Source organism: Pelophylax lessonae, assembly GCF_965119305.1.
Source record: "Pelophylax lessonae genome assembly, contig: HAP1_SCAFFOLD_332, whole genome shotgun sequence".
NCBI classification, from domain to species: domain Eukaryota; kingdom Metazoa; phylum Chordata; class Amphibia; order Anura; family Ranidae; genus Pelophylax; species Pelophylax lessonae.
In genome coordinates, this window is record NW_028120012.1 from 150002 (window position 1) to 159534 (window position 9533).

The following is a 9533-nucleotide window of genomic DNA, read 5'->3' on the forward strand; positions in this document are numbered from 1 at the left end:
GATGCCTCGAATGCGCTGGTGGTGCCTTGGCGTCAGTATCATCTGATATATGCCTTTCCTCCGATTCAGTTGTTGTCCAGGTTCCTTCGCAGGGTGGCCTCGGAACAATCAATGGTAATTCTGGTTGCGCTGGACTGGCCTCGCCGGTCCTGGTACGCGGACATCGTTCACCTGGCCGTAGAGCCTCCGTGGCAGCTACCAATGTGAGAAGATCTACTGTCTCAGGGACCAATCTTCCATCCTGCTTTACAGTCGCTGGCTTTAATGGCCTGGCTGTTGAAAGCCAGGTCCTGAGGGACAGGGGTCTCTCCTCAGAGGTCATTCCTACTTTGATCAAGGCTAGAAAAGCCTCTTCTGGTAAGATTTATTACCGTACATGGAAAGCTTATTTTGCCTGGTGTGAGTCCAGGGGTTTCTCTCCTCGTTCCTACTCGGTGATGAGGGTGTTGGCTTTCCTCCAGGCTGGTGTGGACCAGCGCCTTGCGTTGGCCATGATTAAAGGCCAGGTATATGCCCTGGCTGTTCTTTTCCAGCGCCCTGTGGCGTCTCATTCCTTAATTCGCAGCTTGATTCAAGGTGTGCGTCACTTGGCCCCTCCTAGAAGGGAGCCCTTACCTCCATGGGACTTGAACTTGGTTCTGTCCCTGTTGTGCAAGGCTGCGACTTGGTCGTCGGTGCACACCTTTTCCAAATTCCAAAGATTACAGGATTAAAGTTCTGGCATCAGCCGATGCCTCCATTGGCCGCAAAGTTCTCTGTGCGGCAGTGCCATAGGGGACCCTGGTTTTGTACTGGTCCCTAGCTGTTGGGGGTTGTTTTCCCCTTGGTTATCAGATTTCCTGGGTTGTTGCTCCTGTTAAGCCCTTTTTTGTTACCCAGAAGGTTACCTTTCTGCTAATGTAAGGTTCCTTTCTCTGATGTGGGTACTGCGTTGCTTTTCTGATGGTTGCGTTGCCCACCCCTCATGTCTACACTGCTTTGGGACATCCCCATTAGTGAAGACTGTGTGAATGGGCGGCGACTGTCGGAGGACGTAAGAGAAAACAGAATTTTTGTAAAATATTACTGTAAAATTCCTTTCTCTGAGTCCTCCGACAGTCGCCGCCCCGCCCCTCTTTTGGGTTTTTTTCTACACTTTCACTGCTTGCGACCAAACTGAGTTGGGATGGCTATTGCAGGGGGGTATTGGACTAGAAGGACAGCCCCCATGGGTGTGACTATGTAGATGAATTGTTCTTTTACAAGTCTTTTGCCTAGAAACTCCTGCGGAGGGGAAGCAATACCCCATTAGTGAAGTCTGTGTGAATGGGTGGGGACTGTCGGAGGACTCAGAGAAAGGAATTTTACGGTAAGATTTTACAAAAATTCAGTTTTTTTTAGTTGTGGGATTTTTTTTTTTTGTGCTGTGTACCATTGGGGACATTTCACTTTGCTTCCTGTCCCAGAGATGCAAAAAGAAGGTAATCTCCCAATGTAAGAGGAGTTCCCTTCTTAGACACTTGTTCCCAGAACAGATGTTCCCATCGGAAGATTTCCCCTTATCTCTTGTTCTGGAAACAACTGTAAAATGTTGGATTTTCCCTCTTTCTTTCTTGGTGGCAGTACAAATAGAAGCATGAAACTCACCAATGGGAATATGAACTGCAAAAGATAGAGTCTAACCCTTCCCCACTTTATCAATTCAAAAGAGTTTGCCTAAAAATAAACATGCATTTTATTTGATTAAACTTGTATTAATTAATTGGTTTCATTTGTGTATTTGTATTAGTACACAACAAGCATGTTTTAATTTTCATTACCATTTACACTTAATAACAAAAAATTACCAAACAATGGAATGGAGCTCTTCAATCAAACTTATTCAAAAAAATTCATCCTTCTTGGACTGTCTGATATTCCTTATTTAAAACCAATCTTGTTTCTGATCTTCTTTATAATGTATATGGTGACAATATCTGGAAATTGTCTTCTCATTATCATGGTGAGACTTAATTCCCGTCTCCAAACCCCATGTACTTTTTCTTAACTAACCTTGCCATCATTGACATCTGCTTCTCATCAACAGTGGTACCCAGAATACTGGTAAACACCATATCACAGGATAGAACTATATCTTTCCTAGGATGTGCAGCTCAGATGTATTTCCATCTGGCTCTTGGAGGTGCAGAATGCTTAATACTGACTGTCATGGCCTTTGATAGATATATTGCGATTTGTAAGCCATTACAGTACAATATGATAATGGACAAACAACTCTGTCTATGTCTGGCTATTGCATCCTGGTTTCTAGGCTTTAAGAATTCAGCTATCCAAGCAATGTTCACATTTCAGCTGCCGTTCTGTAAGTCTAATGTTATTGACCACTTTTTCTGTGAGATACCACCTTTACTTCGGCTCTCCTGCAAGGATATCTATCTCAATCAGGTATCAGGCATCATTGCAACTGCCCTCTTTGCATTCGGTACGTTCTTCCTAATTTTTCTGTCCTACCTTTGCATCACCTTAACTGTGATAAACATCCATTCTGTAACAGAAAGAAGGAAGGTTTTCTCCACTTGTGTCTCCCATATTGCTGTGGTCTCCATCTACTATGGTACTATCATGTTCATGCATATACGACCTCAGTCCAGTTACTTCCCAGAACAGGACAAAGCAGCCTCTGTTATCTATACAGTTGTGACTCCAATGGTTAATCCTGTAATATACAGCATAAGAAATAAAGATATCAAAGAAAGTATCAGAAAGACATTAAAGATTATCTAAACCCAAGAACACAAATTGAATATATTGCAGCTTATAAGTCTATCTTTATGTTGCCAGAATTTTAGTAGTGTCCTTGTACCTTCCTGTGCAATGTACTGATAAATCCAATATTGTTATCATTCTTCAAAGCTATCTTATGTGCACTACAGAAGAATGTCCCCTCTGTAATGGAGATGACGAGTGTAGGAGTGGTTAGTGTTCCAAATCAAGAAAGCAGCCTCGTAACACTGATGGCTCCCCCCACAGATAGAGTACAACAAGTGAGTGTTGTCACCCTAACACAGGAAGTGTGTTCTAGGGTGACAACAGTGAAAATGAAGGGAAAAAGCCTGCCACTGGGCCTAAGCACTGATAAGCTGCAGTATATTAAAGTTTTGTTTTTAGCTTTAGACACTTGCTAAAACTAGTATATTATTTTGTCTCCCAATCTGGCTCCACTATCTTGAAGATTAGGCCCTCAACTTTGGAAAATATATATTACTTGATGACTCCAAAAAAGACTGTCTGAAATATATAAAGAACTTTTCCCTGTTTCTCCCCCTTCAGTAACTAAATGGGTGGAGGAAGTCCTGGATCTAAATGGGGAGGATTGGGTCTGCATGTGGAGTTTCTCCTTTACTCGATTAGTGGCAGCAAGGGACAGGTTTATTCACTTTGAATTCCTACACAGGATATAATATACCCCAGCTAAACTGTCCAGTATTTATCCGCCGGTCTCGACAGAGTGTTGGCGTTACTTCACTTCCTGGCTACTTTCGGACATATCTTTTGGTACTGTCCAGTGGTTCAGGACTTCTGGAAAGTTGTCCTGCACTGTATAACAGAGGTCACTTCCCTACCCCTGCCCATGACGATGACAGTTTGCCTTCTTGGTCTTGTGAAAGGTCTGGCACTGATCAGGGCTCATCCTACTCTATGGCTATTTTATGCTTGCAAGGCATTGATCCTTTACTGGAAGAAGCCAGTGACACCCTCCCTGACTTATTGGAAAGGGCTGGTAAATAAAGTGGTTCCCTTTTTAGAAGGCTACAGGTTACAAGGCACAGTGAAGCTGCATTTGATGGGCACAGTGAGGCTGCATTTGGTGGGCACTAAAAAGGCTGCATTTGATGGGCACTGGTGAGGCTGCAATTGATGGGCACAGTGAGACCGTGAGGCTCACAGTGAGTGACTGGTAGCAAGCAGTAACTACCACTGTATATAGTTTATTGTTGTTTTTGAAGTTTGAAAGTTTGCATGCGGCCCCCATTGGATATGAAAACATGTCCAGTGGCCCTTGAGGTAATTTGAGTTTGAGACCTCTGACTTAAAAGCATAGTTTCTATTCCCTGACACCAGCGTAGACAAATTTACAACCCTCTTTTTGCATGAGACACTGTTTCTAGCTAGGAAAGTGATTGCACGACAATGGATGCGCGACAAACCCCCCACCTTTCATGACTGGCTCCGAGAGGTTAACACGCTACCCTACAAAAAGTTAATATATGCCCACCATGGGTGTCCTTCCAGGTTTTACAAAATATGGGACAGATGGGTGCAGCCCCCAGAGACATGCATTTGATTTTATACTGCTGTTTGTATTGAATCTTTTTTTTTTTCACCACCCCTCTCGCTTTTGTATTCTGTCAGGAACATAGAGCTACTATTGTTACAGCTTGGCAATTCTTATGCTCATCATATGCAGAGATATATAGTAACTAAGTAGAACTACTTCACTACTGTACTTAAGTACCGAAAGGCGTTATCTGTACTTTCCTAGAGTAGAATTTTTTTCTCCTACTTCCACTTTTACTTCACTATATTTTTTCGATGATTTCAATACTTCTACTCCGATATTTTTTTTTTGTGCTGCATAGTTACTCGTTACTATTATAAAAATTACCACTGCCAGAACAGTAGATGGCTGATTTCATGAAGCTCAAAACATGTGTATTATCAGCGCATACGAAAATAAAAGCTACTGTATGTATAAATAAAAGCTGCATTTGAAATAATAAAAAAAAATATGATGTTCAAACTTTTGACTTCTTTCTTTAATAACTACATAACACAGTACTTGTACTTTTACTTTCAGTACTTGAGTAGCAACATTTAAAAAAAAACTACTTGCAATACTTAAGTACAAAAAATGTTGAATACTTTAGTACTTCTACTCAAGTCACTTTTTGATCGAGCACTTCCACTTCTACTCAAGTCACTTTTTGATCGAGCACTTGTACTTTTACTCAAGTATGGGTTTCGAGTACTTTATACAACTCTGACCATATGCGATGGATGTACCTAAGTATTCTTTCTTTGACATCACCTATATTGCTGTATTACCATGACAATTCCTCTGTTTGCTTCTTTGTATTTGTGTTTTTTTTTTTTTATCAATAAAGAATTTGTTTGATTAAAAGCATAGTTTCACTGCTTTCTACATAATGGTCAATGTGTACCTATCGTGGTCAACCAGTACCCAAGTACCGATCACCAGCTCATCAGAGTCCCCGAGTACCTATCACCTGCTCATCAGAGTACCCAAGTACCTGTCACCTGCTCATCAGAATACCCGAGTACCTGTCACCAGCCCATCAGAGCACCTGAGTGCCTGTCACCAGCCCATCAGAGCACCTGAGTGCCTGTCACCAGCCCATCAGAGCACCCGAGTACCTGTCACCAGCCCATCAGAGTACCGGTCACCAGCCCATCAGAGTACCAGTCACCAGCCCATCAGCGTACCTGCCTCAAGCTCATCAAAGCACCCGAGTACCTGTCACCAGCCAATCGGAGTACCTGTCATCAGTCCATCAGAGTACCTGTCACCTGCTCATCAGAGTACCTGAGTACCTGTCACTAGCTCATCAGAGCATCCAAGTACCTGTCACCAGCCCATCAGAGTACCCGAGTACCTGTCACCAGCTCTTAAGAGCACCCGAGTCCCTGTTACTAGCTCATCAGAGTACCCGGAGACCTGTCACCTGCTCATCAGAGCACCCGAGTACCTGTCACCAGCTCATCAGAGCACCCGAGTACCTGTCCCCATCTCATCAGAGCACCCGAGTACCTGTCACAGCTCAACAGAGCACCCGAGTACCTGTCACCTGTTCATCAGAGTACCTGTCTCCAGCTCATCAGAGCACCTGAGTACCTGTCATCAACCCATCAGAGTACCTGTCACCAGCCCATCAGCCTACCTATCACTAGCCCATCAGCATACCTGTCTCTAGCTCATCAGAGCATCCGAGTACCTGTCACCAGCCCATCACCCCTGTCGTGCAGCCCAACAGTACCTGACCTGCATCCCATTAGTACCTGACTTGCAGCCCATGAGTACCTGATGTGCAGCCCATCACTACCTATCGTGCAGCCCATCACAACCTGTCATTCAGCCCATCAGTGTCACCTGTCATACAAGCCACCATGTCCAAAAAAGTTTTTACTACCGAAGAGGCATATCAATTTCTAAGCCTGACGGATGAGAGCACTCACTGTCCAATTCCAGTTCCAAATCCAGTTCAGAATTCAAGCCCTTTGCATGCAGTACATCAGCGACCGAATCAGGGGAGAAAGCAGTCCATCCTAAAAGATGTTCTGAAAACCAAGCAGCCACCAGCAGCACCATACATCCCAATGGCCAATCGGCAAACGCCAACAGTGCTAGACCCCATGAGGAAAGGCCCAGTACAAACACTGGAATTTCACACCAGACCTAAAGAATTAGAGCCCAAACTCATCTTCCAGACAGTTTAGCAAACTCATTATGGTTACCTTCTAACTCAGGGTCAGCTACAAGCTACAAGCTTTCACAGCACAGCCAGGTGTGCAGGTCAACACTGAAAGTTTTTCTGTGATTGATTTTTTTTAAATGTATTTTTCCCTGACGAGTTACTTCAAAGCATCGTGGACCAAGCAAATCTTTTACATAGAGAACAACCCCAACTCATGCCACACCTGTCCTTTTGAACGGAGACGCCTAACAGTGGAGGAGTTTAGCTTGTTTTTCTGCCTTACAATCAATATGGGGCTTATAAAAAAAAATGATTTGCATTCTTATTGGTCTACCAACCCCATCCACCACATGCCAATTTTTTTCAGCTGTCATGTCCACGTCCCGCTATGACATAATGCGCTTCCTGTTTTTCAGTGATAACTCGCAGTGCCCTCCCCAAGATCATCCCAATTTTGAAAAACTATATAAAATTTTCCCCCTAATTACTTTTTTTTTAAGAGGTTTCCCGAACTTTATGTCCCTGACTAGAACATCTCTGTGGACGAATCCCTGGTCCATTTCAGAGTCCAGCTGGGATTTAAGCAATACATTCCCAGTAAGAGGGCCAGGTACAAATTAAAGCTCAACAAGCTCTGTGAAAGCACCACTGGATATGTGTACGCCTTCTGTGTGTACGAAAGCAGAGACTCCCAGCTCCAGCCCCCTTAGTGCCCAACGTACATGGGAATAAGTGGAAACATTGTCTGGGACCTAGCGTTTCCACTGTTGCAAAAGGGGTATCACATTTACGTAGACAATTATTATACAAGTTTGCCACTTTTCCACCATCTGTACCCTAAGAAAACTTTGGCCTGCGGTACAGCAATAAAAAACATGAAGGGCTCCCCACAGCGTTTAGTCACCACAAAACTACGAAGGGGGGATCCGGCAAGCCTGAGGAACGAGGAAGTGTTGGCCGTGAAGTGGAGGGATAGGAAAGATGTGTACATCATGTCCACAATCCACAATGACACCTCAGTAAAACTTCACAGAAGACGTGGTCCCATTCAAAAGCCTGGGTGTATCTAAGAGCACAATAAGTTCATGGGGTGGGGTGGATTTAAACAAGAAATGCTGCAGCACTATTTATCAACACGAAAGTCCCTCTTCTGGTATAAAAAAGTTGCAATTTACCTTTTCCTTTTGGCCATTTATAACGCAGACGTCACCTATCAAAAATCTAGAGAAACACAAGACTCCTTCCTCAAATTTATCAAAGATACTGTCACTGCCCTGATCTACCAGCAAGGATCCCCCCCCCCCCCCCCTGAAAGTATTCGCTCTGAATGTTTCAGCAGACTGCAAGAGCGCCATTTCCCTGACAATGAAGGGAAGGGGGGAATCGGCGCTTGTTTCGCTAGATGTACACAAAGATCCAAACAAATTATGCAGCAATATATGGAGCCAGAACTATGAATAATCCTACATCTCGATATAACACACAATCCTAGCTATGATGTGAAGAAAATTTAAAAGGTGAGTAACAATATGTAAAACATGTGGAACAGCTATATACACTGTGTGACTTCAATAAGATGATAAATCAATACAAATGAAGTGGTGTGCAAGACATACACAATGATAAAACAATATATGTTGAAGCAATACTAAACAATATCACATATTCTCAGTGTGAAATACCAAAGCTATGAGTGCTCAGATATAAGTGTAATAGCATAAAAATTACAATAAATAAATATATAGATGGGGTGATGATCAATAAAAATAATAGTCCATGTGCAAATAAATGTGCAAAAAATGCTTCAAAATAGGTGGCTTTATGTGATTCTTCACAACAATCAGGTGACTTTCGTGGAACTCCAAAGTGTGTCTCCAGAAATGAGCTATATCCTCAAATAAGTGTAATGGCCGCTCACCTCCAAAAACATCTTTACAGGCGTTTTGTGATAGCGATCAACGGGCTAGGGTAATATAATCCTCCTCCACAGGTGGGGGCTTCTATTGGGTCCTCTGGGATGTCCTTTGTTCCTACTGGATATCAGTCACCTCTTTTGTTAATGGGCAATAATCCTCCAGATACTCCCAATACTCCTCCAGTCACTCAAAGAGATAGTCAAGTACTCATGGTGAAGTATGTAAGAATATTTATTTAAGAACAAGCAAATAAAACTTACAGTTAAGTAAGAGAAGGTCAGCAGCCGCCGATGCGGTATAAGTCCAATACTTCCAGTCTGGGCCGTAGATCAGAAGTGACGTCACCCGGCTCCTCCTGATGTGTTGCGTCACTCAACACGTGACTTTATCAAGGGTGATAAAGTCACCATGCCTCTTACTAAATACCTTGGACTGTCTACTTTCCAAAAAGGGATAAGGTGGGGGGTATTTATACTGTCCTGACATATCAGGGCCTCGAGAAAAGAGCTAGGCAGTCAGTATATCAGGTGTGATCAATTTTCAGTAATTATTACCATAGCTTGTAGACTCTATAAGGGTCCTTTCACACGGTCCGTTCAGTTTTTTCATCTGCTCAGTTACTTTTTTTTTTTTCACACAGACACGAATGCACTTTTGGAGGGTCCGTTCCGTATAAAGGTATATTTTACTCTAAGAGTGCGATTCCTGCGCTATCTTGGGTAAGTAAGCCACCCTGATGACGCACATACAGTAACTGATACCAAAAAACAGTTTGAAGTATTAACCACTTTCGCACTGCTCACTAGAGCTGTACTGCGGCAAAGTGGCTCGAAAACGTCTGGCGACGTAGACCTACGTCACCAGACATTCCCCCTTCTCGGCGGCGCGCGTGTGCCGCCGGAGGCTCGCTCCCACTGTATTCAGTCACAGCGGGAGTCGGGCCAGGGGAGGAGCGGCGGCGATCGCCGGGGAATCGAGTGTGGAGATCCGCCTGCTTGTGTAAACAGAGCGGGCGGATCTCCTAAGTGACAGGCAGGGTCAGATTGCAGGGTTCAGCATAGTTGAACCTGCGATCTGTCCTTCTGTCACATAGTCCCCTCCCCCCACACACGTCAGTAAGCACCAGGCATACATTAACCCCTTG

The 9533-nt window shown here is 43.7% G+C and overlaps 1 pseudogene across 1 annotated transcript; it reads left to right on the plus strand.

Moving 5' to 3' along the window:
* The first annotated feature begins 1837 nt into the window (after window positions 1-1837).
* On the plus strand, window positions 1838-2763 carry LOC309543717 (olfactory receptor 5AS1-like; annotated as a pseudogene). Its single transcript has one exon. The product of its transcript is annotated as an olfactory receptor 5AS1-like (transcript).
* Window positions 2764-9533: the final 6770 nt, after the last annotated feature.